Source organism: Vombatus ursinus, unplaced genomic scaffold (genome assembly GCF_900497805.2).
Source record: "Vombatus ursinus unplaced genomic scaffold, bare-nosed wombat genome assembly UNPS02014805.1, whole genome shotgun sequence".
NCBI lineage: Eukaryota > Metazoa > Chordata > Mammalia > Diprotodontia > Vombatidae > Vombatus > Vombatus ursinus.
In genome coordinates, this window is record NW_020954583.1 from 13,461,214 (window position 1) to 13,478,937 (window position 17,724).

At 33.6% G+C, this 17,724-nt stretch overlaps 1 pseudogene; it reads right to left on the reverse strand.

The window, feature by feature from the left end:
* Positions 1-5,442: 5,442 nt before the first annotated feature.
* LOC114051754 overlaps positions 5,443-17,724 on the reverse strand; it is a 24,084-nt pseudogene continuing 11,802 nt past the window's right edge.

A 17,724-nucleotide genomic window follows, 5' to 3' on the forward strand; every position in this document is an offset into this window, starting at 1 on the left:
ATAGATAGATAGATAGATAGATAGATAGATAGATAGATAGATAGATAGATAGATAGATAGATAGATAGATAGATAGATAAAGGACACAGGGTGAGTTGAAGATGAAGGGGTCATATCTGGATAATAAAATTAAGGGGTGAGAGAGGATTATACTAGGAGAAGGAGAAAGGGAGAGGTAGAACAGGGTAAACTATCTCACAAAAAAAACAGAAAAGAAAAGGCTCTTACAGTGGAGGTGAAATGGGGGAAGGTGAGAGAGAATGAGTGAATCTTATTCTCATAGGATTTGACTTAAGGAGGGTATAACATGCACACTCAATTGGGTATGGAAATCTGTATTATCCTACAGGGAAATGGGGGGGAGGGGACAAGCGAGTAGGGGGATGATAGAGAGGAAGGCAGATTGGGAAAGGGGGTAATCAGAAGCAAATACTTCTGAGGAGCTACAGGGTCAAAAGAAAGAATAGAATAAATGGGGGGGCAGGATAGGATTAAGGGAAATAGAGTTAGTTTTTCACAGCATATCTACTATGGAAGTGTTTTGCACAACTGCACATGTGTAGCCTATATTGAGTTGCTTGCCTTTTCAATGAGGGTGGGTGGGGAGGGAGGAAGGGAGAAAATTTGGAACCCAAAGTTTTAAAAACACATGTTTAAAAAAAATGTTTTCACATGCAAATGGGAAATAAGAAATACAGGAAATGGGGTACAGAAATCTATCCTGCCCTACAGGAAAATAGAAGGGGGAGGGGATAAAAGAAGGGGGGAGAGATAGGGAAAGCAGACTAGGGGAAGGGGTATTCAGAATGCATGCCATCTTGGGGTGGGGGGAGAGGCTAGATGGGGTGAAAATTTGGAACTCAAAATCTTGTGGAAGTAAATGTTGAAAACTAAAAATAAATAAATTTATTAATTAAAAAAAAGAAAATGCTGTTGGAGAAAATGTCAATAATACAAATTAAACTTTAAAGTATTGTGTGAACTTTTTTCCTGTAGAAACAGTTGGGTTTTTTTTAAGTGTAAAAGCTAGAGATTTATTGTTATTTTGTGATTGATAAGTTGTCAAATTGGCTATGACACTTTTGCACATCTAAATACTACCATTAACCAGGAAAGAAGTTGGTACTTAACCAGACTGAGGAACAAAGTAGAAAGAGCAGACATGTGAATATCATTGGTAACTCAACTTGCACTCTGTGTGCCTGTGTACATTATTCCCATTGAGTAAAAGTGTTCAGATTATTGGGACAATATAGCCTCCACAACCTTTTTGTAGCGTGCAGTCACAGAAGTAATAAAATTGAACTTGAATATTTCCCTTGATTTTATTGGTCTGCATCCATGTTACTTAAACATATCTCAATTTAAAAAAAAATATTCACAAGGGGAAAAAACTGACCTAAGAGAATACTGAACCAGTCAGCCAAATACACACCTAATTTCAAGGTCATCTTTGAATTGGTCCTGAAGGAATGTACCACCCTAACAATTTGAGAATTAGGCAAATAGGACTTCTCTGGAAGACTGTATAAAGAAAAGCCAAATGTTCTAACTATATAGTTAGAACAGCCCTTGATCTTCATCTGTAAATTATATTTTTATATTACCCAATATCCATTTCAATTTTAATACATTCTTGATTACCAGATATAATCCAGATCCAATTTGGAGATAGATTTCCTCCAAAATGAGAGAAACATTTGTTAAACATTTCCTAGCATACTGCTGGACTAGAAATTGGCTCTACTAACATGTGCTTTGGGGACCCAAGTTAAGCTCTGTATCACATTGAAGCATAACACTTTTATGGAAGATATAATAAATTACTCAGATCTATACAATCTCTTTTTATAACCTAAAACATATTTCTAGTATGAGCCAACATTGCAATTAGAAAACATATGAATTTTTGTACAATCTACACTTAAAATAAGGGCCATCATTATAATAGATGGCCTTGGATTTATAAAGAACTGACACATTATCACAAGCCATTTGAACAAATATCACATGTTTGACTTTAAACTCCTAGAATATTGAAAATAACCTCAAAAGGACTGCAGATGAAATTCTTTCATTTTAAGATATTTTGGTTATGGGGACACTGCTTAGAATGTATTGCTCTAGTTTCTGGGATTTGGAGGAAATATTTCTTGAATTTAATGCAGAAAGTATTCCTTGAATTAGAGTTTGAGCTTATCTATCAAGCAAAAATAACAAGATGTTTGAAGGTAAGAATTCTTGACATTCAAACACAAACCTCAAGAAAAGTATGAAAAAGCAAACATTAGTGTGAAATCATCAAGATTAACAAAGTTAAACTGTCTACATTCCTGTATGGGTAGATGATACATGTAAACCTTAAGAATTTTATCATCACTAGAGCAGTTAGAAGGAGTCTAGTTAGATAAAGTTCATAGATGTTGGGATGATCTCAAAAGAATAGAAGGATGAGAAAGAGGGATGTACTGGGAGAAGGGGAAAAGGAAAGGAAGAATGAGGAAAATGTCACATAAATGACATATACAAATAAATTTTTTTTAGAATGGAGGGGTAAATGGGGAAAGAAGGAGTAGACAGTCTTTGAACCTCATTATCATTTGAACTGGTCCAAGAAGGGAAGAATGTACATCCACACAAATTTGGGTAGGGAAACTCATCTTACTAAATAGGGAAGTAGGAGGGTAAGAGTTAAAAGAAGGAGTGGGTGGGAGGAATAAGAGAGTGGACAGATTAAGAGTGGTGGTGGTGAGAAGCAAAACAGATTCTTAAAGAGAATACAGAGGGGAATGAAGGAGAAATATGAGAATAGGGTGGAGGGAAATCCAACAATAAGCTGTTTATAAGAAACTCACTTGAAACAGAAAGATAAACACAGAGTTAAAATAAGCGGCTGGAGAGGAATTAGTGATACTCCAGCAAAAGTAAGAAAGACAAGAGTAGTAATCATGATCTCAGACATAACAAAAGAAAAATTAGATCTAATTAAAGAGACAATCATGAAATCTACATTTTACAAAAAGGTAACAAAACAGTGGATTAATATAAATCCTAAATATATGTGTACATAAAAATAGATATAGAAAGAGAGTATATGTTTGTGCACTTTCACAAAAAGTTACCATGCATTAGGGCATATACAAACCATATAAACACAAGCAGAAATATTAAATGCCTTTCTTTCTGTCCACAATGCAATAAAAATTATTTTCAATGAAGGTAGGGAAGATTTCTTCTTCTTCTTTTTCATCTTCTTCTCCTTCTTCTTCTTTATCTCCCATCAAATGAGGCTAAATTAAAGAAAAATTAACATCAAAGCAAAAGTAAGACCACTTTTGGGAGTGATAATGGAACACAGACATCAGGTATTTTCAAATTGCGATGTTCTATTCTCATCTTGTTTCCATTTTCTCTATCTTTGAGAAAGATCTTTGGAGTGAAAAGTCATCAGCCAAAGAAGAACTGGTATGTAAAATTGTTAAGCCAATGCCAGTGATCTTTTAAAGGTCATGGAGAAGAGAAGAAGTATTTCAGGATTAGAGAAAGGGAAATATATGGATGTTTAAAGGAAAAAAGATTGTATTTTGTAGTTTGTGAAACAATGACCTTTACTTCTGTTTCTGGCAAAATTCTAGGATATATTATTCAAAGAATGGAAAAGTTCACAGTTGATCACAAAGTTAATGGCCTCATCAGGAATGGTGGATGCCAAAATAACCTCATTTTCTTTTTTGTTAGTGGCACTGTTAGATAAAACTAGATCAAGTGAATTCCAGGGGGAAAAAATGTGTAACCCAGGGCCTAAGTCCATTTGCATAAAACTCTTCTCATTGTTAGAGAATGATTACTGAACTCTACATGCCTGTGTAAGAGGCAGAATTGTAAACTTCAGAGAAAAAAAAGTTTCATTCTGACATCCAGCTTTAGGAGACGACATGTGTTTCCTGGTGGTTTTCAGGAAGAGATCCTAGAGGGATAGAGAGACTCTGGGAAGAAGCCAACATGTAGATGAGCTAGTGCCTCAAACATATCCCCATTCCCAGTTTACAAGACTAGAAACATCAAGGAATATCCCCTTTGAATGAGATAGGAGACTCTTTTGATTGAGCTGAGAGAATTCAACCCCAGGAAGAGAGTTTACTCCCAGCATAAAAACTCATTCACTCTGGGTATTGTTTGTTATATTTGGCATATTTGTACAATTTCGTTCATTTGTTTGCTATTGGCTTAGAGAAGTAGGTTCATTTGTAATACACTATGTGTGATTGTATTATGTATTTATGTATCTGGATATAGATCAATAGATGGATGGATAGATGTAGATATACATATATAGATAAATATATAGATATATATGTGTATGTATATGTGTATGTGTATATGCACACATACATACACATGCATGCATGTCTACACATAGTCCAATAACCCCCCTCTAAGGAGAGCAGAGTATTCTTCCTTATAATCATAGCTTTCTTCACTTATCCTGGAAGGAATCAAGGTCACCTTTGGAGAGGGGAACAGAAAAGACTCTAGACATATCAATTCTTGCCTCCCTATAAGCCACATCTAAACATATCCATGTGGACATACATAACCTACATAGGCACACACAGATAAATATCCTTAAATGGTAGTCTTGAGTTTGACAAAACATTTTTTGTGAAAAAGATGAAGATATGTAGGCTAGATGATTCTTTAGTTATGTGGCTTCATAGGTATTCTGATTAAATGACTACATGCTTTCTAATATTTGACAATATATTGCTGTCAAAATATTTTATTGTTTATTACATATCTTAAGGCTAAAATTCTCATATTGATAAAGTACATGAAGAGCTTCATAATTTTTCAAGGTTTGAAAACAGCACCAAAGCATGCAGCTTATTTTGCCCATTTTAATCAAATCATAGTAAGATAAAAGAGAAAGATTAAAAATCTAATCATCAGTTCATGGCACTGACCTCACTACCCATCCTTTAGTCGCAGGAATTGAAAAATTATCAGCATCTTGCACAGTGGAATGGCAAAAACAAACCCATTTTGACCTATTCAACCCAAAGGTAATAAAATGACATTCCTTTTAGATTTATCAATATGGCCTGAAACAAAATATTTTCATACTGTTTAGAAAATTATTTTATGTCAGGGATGACTGTGTATGTATGTTTCTGTGTGCCTGTGGTCTGTGCATATGTGCATGTGTGGAAAAGGGACAGAGACAGAGAGAGAAACTGAAGAAAATCATCACAAACTTATAGCAAGAAGATCCTTAAAGATCATCTATCAAAATATTTTTTTAAAAATTGAAAAAAACACAAAAAATACAAAAAAGATCATCTATCCATACCCCCTCATTTTACAGATGAGATCCAGAAAGACTGATAAGTTTTTGCTTTTGTTTTTGATTTTTTTAGATAACTAAAGTCACAGAGTTGCAAATTACAGAACTGTATTGAGCCACATTTGGGGGAAGGTCCAGGGCTCTGGGTTGCTCCTGGACACAAACCAGAGCAGTCCAGGCATTGGGGCTGGGGAACTAGGGCTCCAGTCCAGGGACTCTGAGTTAGTGAAACAAGCAGATGGATAGGGAGCACCTCTGGCCCCTCACTGCAAGGGTGGGGCACATGTCAGTGGGGTAGCAGGTAGCCAGATGCTCTTAAGGACATCAAATGATGTCTAGGGGCCCCAAGTCATCTCTCTGTGCTCAGATCCTAGGGGTAGGGTTGGGGGTGAGGATGTGGGCACCCATAGGTCTGGGGCCAGCACTAGGCTTTTCTTAGTGGAAGGTGGGCTTGGGGTGGCCCCCAAGGTAAATACAAGTTCCCTTTTCCCCTCCGTCCTCCTCCTTCTCCTGCTCTCTACCAGGGCCTGCTTACCACAGTGATCTCAACCCTGGGGCACCATCCTCTACTCCTGTGGGCTTCTAGGCTCTGGCCCTGTTCCCTGTTCCCTGAGGCCCCTGAGGACCTGGCCAAGGTCATGCAGTTCCCCGTAGTGGGCTAGGATGGCCTCAATTATCTCTGCTTGGGCTTCCTGGACAAGGCTGCACCTGGGGAAGGCCCAAGGAAGATGCAGCTGAGCCTGAAGTCCCTCCAGCAGTGTTAGAGGGCTGGGAGGTCCTGGGTTGAGTCCTCCTGGACCTTCATTTTCTTTGCCCTTGGGGAGGTGGCGGGCTGGGCTCCTCTCCCCTGGATACTTTTTCTTGAATAACAGGTTTTAATTTCAGGACAGCTCTGAATGGGGGCTCTGCTTCTTTGGTTCTAAATCTAGAGGATCCTAGATAATTATACATTTAAATTTGCTTCTCTAATTTTGAAACCATAGAATTTCAGTTCATACACTATTTGCAGTTTCTATACTTACCTAAATCCTATACTTCATATAAATTTTTTTTTAATTTCTGAGGATCTAATTATAAAATGAGCTCTTTGGCCTTGGAAATTATCAAACACTTCAAAAATGGTAAAATAATTTCTTTTTATTTACCATTATCAATGCAATTTATATTATATATATACACACACATATATATTAAATTCTTAATCAATTTTGAGAACTTATTGCTAAAACATACTCAAAGCCTTAATTTCTATGAGAGATAAATTTGGAAGCCAATCATATATAAATGTGTGTGTGTGTGTGTGTGTATGTATGTATGTATAGTTCTTACAGAAAATAGTCTAATCCAGTTTAAATACCAAATCCAGTTTAAATATCAAAATTTACTATCCCATTTAATTATAAAACTTTTATATTACATTTTTGTCTTATAACTTTGTCTAATCATCTTCCCCTAAGAAAGATATAATCCCAATATTATAATTTTACCACAAATATAGGTTAAAATTGTAAAATATTCATCCTTGCATCCTGTAATAGTAACTCAGAGATGTTCCAATATCAGTCTTTGTTTAATAGATTTCATCTCTGTTTGATTCTAGGCATGAGTCATATGTGACAGCAATCATGTAGTCACAGAATACAAGCAGATAAAGCAACAGGTATAAAGGTATAAATGACAGAAGGGAATAGAGCCTGCAGATATTTTAAATTGAGTAAATATTGTAAGACAAAGGAAAATGAATGGTGAGGCAGAGGATTGTGTGGATTCCCAAGAAAACATGTAACAATATCAGATGTTCACAAATAGTTCAAGAGAGAAATACAAATTGTGAAAGCAGAATATATGATATTCAAAAAAAAAGCAAATGGCAGAATAGGAAAACTTAAATACATGATGGTGACCCTTTCCAAAGAAAGGAAAAAAGAAAAGTAATTGATAATATAAATACACAGAAGTGAAGGACGATCTGGAGTTAAAGAAGCAATTTTTTTTAATTCTCTATACAAATCACTTGTAACTTGAAGACAAGATGAATACAGACAGCTTAAGGATTATGGGTCTCTCAGAAGAATATAGTAAGTAAAAACTGAGAACAGTATAAAACATGTAAAATACAAGAAAATATCCCAAAGTTTCTAAAAACAGAAAACAAAGTAAAAATCAAAATAATTCATAGATTGTTTCTAGGGTAAAAGAAAAAGAAAGAAACCAATTTTGCAAATTCCAAAATATACAGTGATTAAATATAATGACTTCAAAGACTTTCAACCAATTCTATACACAATTGGGCAAAAAACCTTCATATATAAAGAAAAAGAAATTTGAATAATACCAGACTATTCTTTATCCACTAGAAATCATAGGAAAAACTAGATGAAGGTATTCCAAAAAGTAAACTCTTTCAGATTTGGGTTAAGGAGGGAATAACATAAGTTTAGTATAGAAATCTAACTTTCCCTATAGGCAGTAGGAGGGAAAAAGGGAAAGAAAAGGGAGGAGGGACAGAAGGGAGGGAAAAAGTAGTAAGAAAGGGGAAAAAAGGAGTGGGCTAACAGAAGGGAGGGCAGGCTGAGGGAGGCAGTGGTCAAAAGCAAAACACTAGTGAGGAGGGAAAGGGAGAAAGGAGAAAGAAAAGCATAAACAGAGGAGAAATAGGGTGAAGAGAAAGACACAGATAGTAATCATAACTGTGAATGTGAATAAGATGAACTTTCCCATAAAACAGAAGCAGATAGCAGAATGGATTAAATACCATAATCCTAGAATGTGTTATTTACAGGACAAACATTTGAAAGAGAAGGACATATACAGGGTAAAGGTAAAAGGATGGAGTAGAATATATTATGCTTCAGCAGAAGAAAAAAAAACAGGGGTAGCAATCCTGATCTCAGACAAAACAAAAGCAAAAATAGATATTATTAAAACAGATAAGGAAGAAAACTAGATCCTGCTAAAAGGCATCATAGACAATGAAGTAATATCATTACTAAACATATATGCACCAAGTGGTATAGCATCCAAATTCTTAGAGGAGAAATTCAGGGAGTTACAGGAAGAAATAGACAAACAAAACTATTCTAGTGGGGGACCTCTACTTCCCCCTCTCTGAACTAGATAAATCTAACCACAAAATAAACAAGATAGAAGTTAAGGAGGTGAATAGAATTTTAGAAAAGTTAGATATGGTAGACCTCTGGAGAAAACTGGATAGGGTTAGAAAGGAATATACTTTTTTCTTGGTAGTACATGGAACTTACACAAAAAGTGACCATGTGGTAGGGCATAAAAAACTCACAATCCAATGCCAAAAGGCAGAAATATTAAATGCATCCTTTTCAGATCATGATACAACAAAAATTATATGTAATAAATGGCCATGGAAAGATACACTAAAATTAACTAAAAACTAAATCTAACCCTGAAAAGTGAATGGGTCAAACAACAAATCATAGAAACAAACAATATTTTCATTCAAAAGAATGACAAAACTTATGGGATGCAGCAAAAGCACTTCTTAGGAGGAGTTTTGTACCTCCAAATGCTTACTTGAATAAAGTAGAGAAAGAGGAGATCAATGAGTGGGGCTTGCGACTACAAAAAAAACTAAAAAAAGAACAAATTAAAAATCCTCAAAACTAAATATCAAATTAGAAATTACTGAAAACCAAAGGAGTGATTAATAAAATTGAAATTAAGAAAACTATTGAACTAATAAATAAAACTAAGAGCTGGTTTTGTGGGGAAAAAACAATAAAATAGATAAAAATTGGTTAATTTAATTAAAAAAAAAAGAATGAAGAAAGCCAAGTTACCAGTATCAAAAATGAGAAAGGTGAATCCACTACCAATGAAGAGGAAATTAAAACAATAATTAGGAACTATTTAATTATTTTGCCCAACTATATGCCAATAGATTTGACAACCTTAGTGAAATGGATGAATATTTACAAAAATATAAATTGCCCAGATTGACAGAAGAAGAAGGAAAATACTTAAATAACCCCATCTTAGAAAAAGAAATTGAACAAGCCATCAATGAACTCCCTTGGAAAAAATCTCCAGGGCTAGATGGATTTACAAGTCAATTCTATCAAACATTTAAGGAACAACTAGTTCCGATACTATATAGACTATTTGGGAAGATAGGTGAAGGAGTCTTACCAAATTCTTTTTATGATACAAATATGGTGCTGATACCTAAACTGGGAAGAGTCAAAACAGAGAAAGAAAAATTATAAACCAACTTCTCTAATGAATATTAACTCAAAATTTTAAATAAAATGTTAGCAAATAGATTGCAGCAACTTATCATGAGAATAATACACTATGACCAGGGGTGATTTCTACCAAGAATGCATGACTGGTTCTATATTAGGAAAACATCAGCATAATTGATTATATGAACAACGAAACTAACAGAAACTACCTGATCATCTCAATAGATGAAGAAAAAGCTTTTGACAAAATACAACATCCATTCCTATTAAAAACACTAGTGAGCACAGGAATAAGTAGAGTCTTCCTTAAAATGATAAGAAGCATCTACCTAAAACCCTCAGTAAGCATCATATGTAATGGGGTAAGCTAGAAGCATTTCCAATAAGATTGGGGGTGAAACAAAGATGTCTATTATCATCACTGTTGTTCAATATGATACTAGAAACATTAGCTTTAGCAATAAGAAAAGAAAAAGAAATTGAAAGTATTAGAATAGGCAAAGAAGAAACAGAGCTATCACTCTTTGCAAATGATATGATGATATATGCCAGACACAATAATCAATTACTATAGTAATCTATTATTTGATAAATCCAAGAACCCCAGCTTCTGGGATAAGAACTCCCTATTTGACAAAAACTGCTGGGAGAACTGGAAAAGAGTATGGCAGAAACTAGGCATAGACCAATGCCTTACACCCTATGCCAAAAAAAAAAAGTCAAAATGGGTACATGCTTTGGATATAAAGGCTGATACTATAAGCAAACTGGGAAAGCAAGAAATAGTTTACCTGTCAGATTTATGGAGAACAGAAGAATTCATGACTAAGCAAGTGATAAAGAACATTATGAAATGCAAAATGGATAATTTTGGTTACATTAAATTGAAAAATTTTTACACAAACAAAGTCAATGCAACCAAGATTAGGAGCAAACCAGAAAACTGGGAAGAATTTTTTCAACCAGTGTCTTTGATAAGGCCTCATTTCTAAAATATATAGAGAACTAAGTCAAAGAATACAAGTCATTCCCCAATTGATAAATGGTCAAAGAATATGAACAGGCATTTTTCAGATGAAGAAATTAAAACTATCTATAGTCATATGAAAAAGTGCTCTAAATCACTATTGACTAGAGAAATGCAAATCAAAACAAATGTTGGAGAAGATGCGGGAAAATTGGAACACTAATGCATTGTTGGTAGAGTTGTGAACCAATCCAACCATTTTGGAGAGCAATTTGGAACTATGCCCAAAGGGCTATAAAAATGTATATACCCTTTGACCCAGCAATAGCACTTCTAGGGTTATATCCCAAAGACATCATAAAAATGGGAAAAAGACCTACATGTACAAAAATATTTATAGCAGCTCTTTCTGTGGTGGCAAAGAATCAGAAATTGAGGGTATGCTCATCAAGTGGAAATAGCTGAACAAGTTGTGGTATATGAATGTAATGGAATACTATTTTACTATAAGAAATAATAAGCAAGTGGACTTCAGAAAAACCTGGAAAGACTTGTATGGACTGATGCTGAGTGAAGTGAACAGAACCAGGAGAATGTTGTACACACTAACAGCCACATTGTGTGATAACTAACTTTGATAGACTTAGTTCTTAGCAATGCAAGGATCTAAGACATCTTCAAAAGTCTCATGATGGAAAATGCTATCCACATCCAGAGAAAGAATTATGGAGTTTGAATGCAGATCGAAGCATACTATTTGCTCTTTTTGTCTTCTGTTTTGTTTTGTTTCCCTTTCTTATGGTTCTTCCTATTGGTTCTAATCCCTCCTTACAACATGATGAATGTAACAATTTTAAAAAGAAAAGAAAAAAGGTGCAGGAAATGAAATAAAAAAATAAACAAAACAAGTTGAAAAAGAAGTGATGAAAGGAATTTTATGTGACTTCTTGTCAGAGGGAAAAAATGAGGAAATAATTAGAAAACCAGAAAAAAGAAAAAAAGAAAACAAATTAATAAGTTAAATAAAACTCAAGAAGTAGGAAAAGAAGTGACAAATGTGTGGGGTAAGGTCTAGGTAAAGATATCCTGTGGGAATAGTGTTGCCTTAAAGTATATTGAACTAAAATAACTGAATAGTATGGTATTGTCTTTATTAAGAACAGGCAACAACAACAACAACAAAAACTTAATTCAGAAGAAAAGAATATTAGAGACAGATGAAGAAAAATGCAAACCAGTCTCATAACTTTGAATATTAATGGATTAAACAATTGAATAAAATGAAAAAGGTTGACAGATGGGATAAGGGGAAAAAATAACCAAAATATATTGCTCTCAAGAAACACACCTCAAACAAACAACAAATAAAAAAACAAAGAAATTAAAAGAATAAAAGTGAGGGGCTAGAATAAAATTTGCTAGGTATCAAATGAGTACAAAATAACAAGAGTTTCAATCATGTCGTCAGACAAAGCAAAACAAAAAATTCACATCATAAAATAAAGAGATAAACAAGTACTGAAAGGAAACATAGACAACAAACCAATATCAATATTTAACTTATATGCCCCAAATGTCTTAGCAGTTAAATAAAGGAAAATTTAACTGGACTATGAGAAGACACAAATATCAATACAATATTAGTAAGAGATTTTTAATGTCTTCCATGTTTTGGACAAATCTAAATGATAAAAGGGAAAATATAAAATTGAACAAATTTCTGGAGAAACTAGAGCTAAAAGATTTTTGATATCCTTATGAAATTTAAAAGAATGTACATATTTCCCATTACCATCTAGAACTAATATAAAAGTGATCATGTATTAGGGTTACAGAGATACCAAAAATTAATGTTAAAGGGCAAATATCCTTTATATATCATAGTACAACAAAAATAGTAACCAAATCTCTGAACACATAAACAAACATGAGACACAATCTCAAATAGAGATACAACAAGGAAATCTTAAATCAGGAGTAGGTAAAAACTAAATGCTAAAAAATAAAAATTACATGAAAAACAGTAATGCAACAACTATACAATTTAGACATATATTCTTATATATGATGGACTGTATGAAATATAGTTATCTACATCTATTTTCTGCTTGACTACTTTCCAGTTTTCCCAACAGCTTTTTTTGCAGAATACTTAGTTCTTGTTCCAATAGCTGGGACCTTTGGGTTCATGAAACACTCTTCTATTTTTTGAATAGTTTCTGTATATTGTGTACCTAATCTGAGCATATGTGTGTGTTTGTGTGTCTGTGTCTGTGTGTGTTGTGTATAGAATTGATTCCAATTTATAAGGATAAGACCTTGCTCAATTGATAGATGGTCAAAAGTTATAAACAAGTAGTTTGTAGAAGAAATGCAAGTTATTAATAACCATATGAAAAAGTCACTAATAATTAGAGAAATTCACTTTAAAACAGCTGGTTTCATTTCACATCTATAATATTGCCAAAGTTGGCAAAAAAAAAAAGAAAAATTACACATGCATAGGGTCTGTGAGAAAACAGGTTCATTAATGAAGTGATCTGGGAACTCTTCTAGCCATTTTGGGAAGCAATTTAAACTTAAGAAATATCCAGGCTGTGAAATTAAGCTTGAGCCTAATAGAATAGTCTTGATGTAATTGCAACCTCCTTTCATAGCAAATATCTCTCACCATGGCAGGAGATTTGCAAATGTTTTAAAATAAAACTTACTGTTACATTCATCAGACATCCCTGAGCATGTAGGGGAAAGGACTCTATAGATTGTATTTCTGCTATTGTGGTTTTGTGATCATTGCTTGTCTCAGCTTCCTAATCTGGGCAATTAGGATAAAGAAGTTCTTAGAATTTTCACTTTCTTGCTCATTAATTTGATAGTTATATATTCAGATATAAGATAATGTCTTTACACTTTTACATTCTCTCTATCCAAACAACCTGTGACTCTTTGTGACCTGAAGCTAAGATATGGAGATAAATTATTTCCTGAAAAGTGGGGAAAATGTTAAAGATATAAAAATCTGATTTTTAATTGAGTAGTAAGAATTAACTTGAAAAGGCAACATGGGCAGATAATTTCACTTGAGGGCTAAGACAGATAAATTTAGCTAGTTCTACAAATAAAATCACAAAAAGACATGTAAGGATGATAGTCCTAATATATGCATGTACACATATATACATACATATTGTATACACATATAATATATATTTTATATTTGGTTCTCAAAGTAATAGGTTATGAGATTGGAAAAGGTTTAACAAGATATTCTTCCAGAAGGCCAATTTGAACATCCACAGATGAATTTCATTCAAATGTCTAAATACAAGGGCTTATATATTATGTTTCAATTAATTCTGTAAATTCTTAAACTAGAATTAATCTTTCAATGAAATTACTTTATTAGTCCTGAGGAAACTTTCAAATAATGTTTTTATTTCCTATTCTGGTAATTTCTCAGACAATATCAAGTGCACAGGCTTTAAGAAAATAAGATCCCACCAGTGGGATTACATATTCTTATAACTAGCAGGTTTGAGACACATTCCCTAAGGAATAACCACAAAAGGTACTGTACAACCTGTAATCTGACAAGTGGGTCTACTGTAAGAAATACTTCTGCAAATCTCTCCTAGAGACAAGATGGAAAGGCCCATCCCAGGTACTATTAACAATTATAACCACAGTTTAAAATGTCAAGCTGTTGATTCATAGATAAAATGTTTCTCAGTATAAGTGTGCAAAGTTGGACAATTTGTAGACAGTGTTCCATGACAGACCCCTCAGACTCTGAATTACCCAGAAAAAATATTTCTCAGAGGCAGAAGATATCACAGAATAGGCAGCTAAACCAAAGACAATAGAACAATATATCTTTTGTCAAAAGAAATATTAACATGCATGTTCTTATTCCTTCTGTTCTATTATCATTCATTTCCCCTCCCTTTTACTTCCTAGATTCTTCCATTTGTTCCTAGTTACGGTTTTTTTTTTTCTTACACTATCCTAAAACTTTTGAAAGGGTACCTACATACCAGACTGAAACAAGAACTGGAATTTAAGAGTGGGTGGGGAGGAAGAGAATTTGGAACTCAAGGTTTTAAAAATGAATGTTAAAAATTGTTTTTAACATGCACCTGGGAATAAGTTATACAGGCAATGGAATACAGAAATGGATCTTGTCCTACTGGAAAATAGAAGGGGAAGGGAATAAGAGGAGGTGTGTGATAGAAGGGGGAACAGATTGGAGGAAGGGGTATTCAGAATGCACGCCATCAGGGTGGGGGGAGGGGAGAGATGGGGAGAAAATTTGGATCTCAAAATCTTGTGGAAGTGAATGCTGAAAACTAAAAATAAATAAATTAATTAATAAAAAAAAGAAATGGAGGGGAAGTACTGGAAGTTAATAACTACATCTTCTTTATTGCAGTTCTTAAAAATATTTATAATAAGGCCTCAATCTGTGACTAGAAGCGCCTTGGGCCCCACAAAGATGCTCCTACTCCTGAGATTCGGGTTACTACTTCTAAGTGTGGATACATTAAACAAACAATTATACCCATTCATGATAACAGCTTCAGAGACTATGTGGTTAAAGGCTAATTTTAAAATTATTATTACAAACCATTCCTGCTAAGAGGTTTTGCTATCACTGCCTTATTTATTCCTTTTCTGATCCTTTGCAGTTTGATGAATACTTGCCACTTAGTCATTAAGAGGATGTCTTAGATTTTATGACTTGTTATTCACATACTCTTGTTTCATCATTATCGTAACCCTCATCCGTCATGTGGCTGATCTTCCTATTTCACTGTACCAAATGTACCTTGTGGTACTATGCAATTAAGGGGTAAAAACAATCAGTTATTCTCAAGTAAAAAATATTACTGATTGCTAAGGAAATTTCCAGAGGACAAAAGGAAATATAGAAATTAGAAACTAAAAAAATGAAACTTAATGAAGATAGACTTTGAGTACTCTAGATTTAATGATACTCCAAAAGAATATCAAAAGGATGAGTAGTAATATAGAAGGAGAAAGCCACAATATTTTAGAAACATATTATGTAAATAAAATGACAATTTTGCTCTTTTCTCCAGGAGGAGCTTTCCAGCAGACCATCTATAAGAACTATAAGTGAAGTCATTAGAAATGATAACCTAATTAAGGAAGCAGGTAGCACAGCAATCTCTTGAGCTTCCTTTTATATGAGAACCTTATTCCAGGTAAGTGCTGTAAACTGTTGCTTATTGGTTACATATCCTAAACCCTGCCCCCTTGTACAGGTACACTTCATTTCTTAAAGAGACTAAAACTGCTACCAGTGATCAATCTTCCTTATTTTAAGAATAAATCTTTTTTTTTAACTTGAGATTGGCTGCTCACTTTATTTGTCCCTCAGTATGCAGACTCATTGTTGGAAAGGATTCTCTTTGGGCCTTGGAGGAAGCCAGGAGGCAAATTTCTCTTCCAATTCATAGACCGTAGAGATTGCAAAGCAGGAATTTGTGGAATTTTTTTTTATACAAATGTACTGAGACAAGTTAGCACACTTTCCATGCTGTCCCACCCACCCCCATCCTTCTCCCTCTTTAAGTGTCTTCTGTGACATAAGTGGAGTTTGTGGTACACAAAAGTTATTACTGTTTATTTTAGAGTTTGCTATATGATTGGGTGTTTGGATTTAAACCTGGAACAGTCCCCTTAGTAAAGTAGGCCTACCTACCCAAATAGACTCAGACTTTAACCAGAAGTTTGGAGAAAAACTATTTTTGTGGGTAAATCTCTATATCCCCCATATATATTGAATCACCTTTATTTGATAGAAGTACAAAAGATATTTGGAAGTTTTGCTATCTGTCAGCACAGGATAGTACTACTGAATATTTTTCTTTGCATACATAGTTACTTTATCAGCTCTCTGAGCAAAAAGAAAACATCAGCCTATGCAGGAATGTGTGTGGGAACAGAAAATCTTTTATGAATTTTCAACTGAGAAATATAGACCATATTTTTTGGAAAATTACTTTTTGGGATTTTTAAAGTTTCTCTGTGTGTGCCTATCTGTCTCTTTCTTTTCCGTTTTCTCTCTATCACATGTATCTATACATATATGTGTATGTATAGATATACATCTATTTATGTATGTGTATCTCCATATAATTTTATTTTCTATATATATATACACATATATACACACAGATATTTATATATCTAAATATCTGTGTGTATGTGGCATTTATAATTATATACATATAGAAAACAAAAGACTATATACGACTAAGTATCATAGACTAAAGAAACTGAAACTTATACTTTTTCTTTTTGTGCTACTAAATCTTTTTTCCTATCAATTTGGCTGTTCACTTTATTTTATCTTCACTCTGTAGACATAATGTAGGCAATAGTAAATGTTGGTAATGTTGCTATAAACATCCTATAATGTTTGAAATAATATAATATATGATATAAAAAGGCTACATGGATATAAACTGCTTACATATATTAGATAAATATATATTATTATATATTATATTATAATATTATATATATTAGATAGATGATAGATAGATAGATAGATTTAAGTGTGAGCCTGAATAGGATCTAATGGTGTCCTCCACACACCCAGTCACTTATCCCCTGCCAAATGAAAGGATGGTAATTCCTATAGAGAATTAGATGTACATCTTGATTCAACTGGGGTATAAAATGAGTGTCAAATATCTTAAATTTTAAAAAAGCTTAATTATACAATATATAAATTATTTGTCTATTGATTATAGTGTTTACTAATTGTCTATTGATTATAGTGTTTACTAATTTTCTATTGATTATAGTGTTTACTAATTGCAACAGAATCTGCAGATATTCACAGGATAATTGTTTAAACTTAGTAGTAAATTCCAGTCTCTTATTTATCCTGCTAGTCATATGATGTTGAGAAATGGTGTGAAACAATGAAATAGCAGACTTCTGGCATAGTGGATAGAGTGCTGGGACTGGAGTCAAGAAGACTCCTCTTTGTGAGTTCAAATCTGGACTCAGACAATTACTAGCTGTGTGACCCTGGGCAAGTCACTTAACCCCAATTGCCTTAAAAAAAAAAGAAAGAAAGAAAGAAAGAAAGAAAGAAAGAAAGAAAGAAAGAAAGAAAGAAAGAAAGAAAGAAAGAAAGAAAGAAAGAAAGAAAGAAA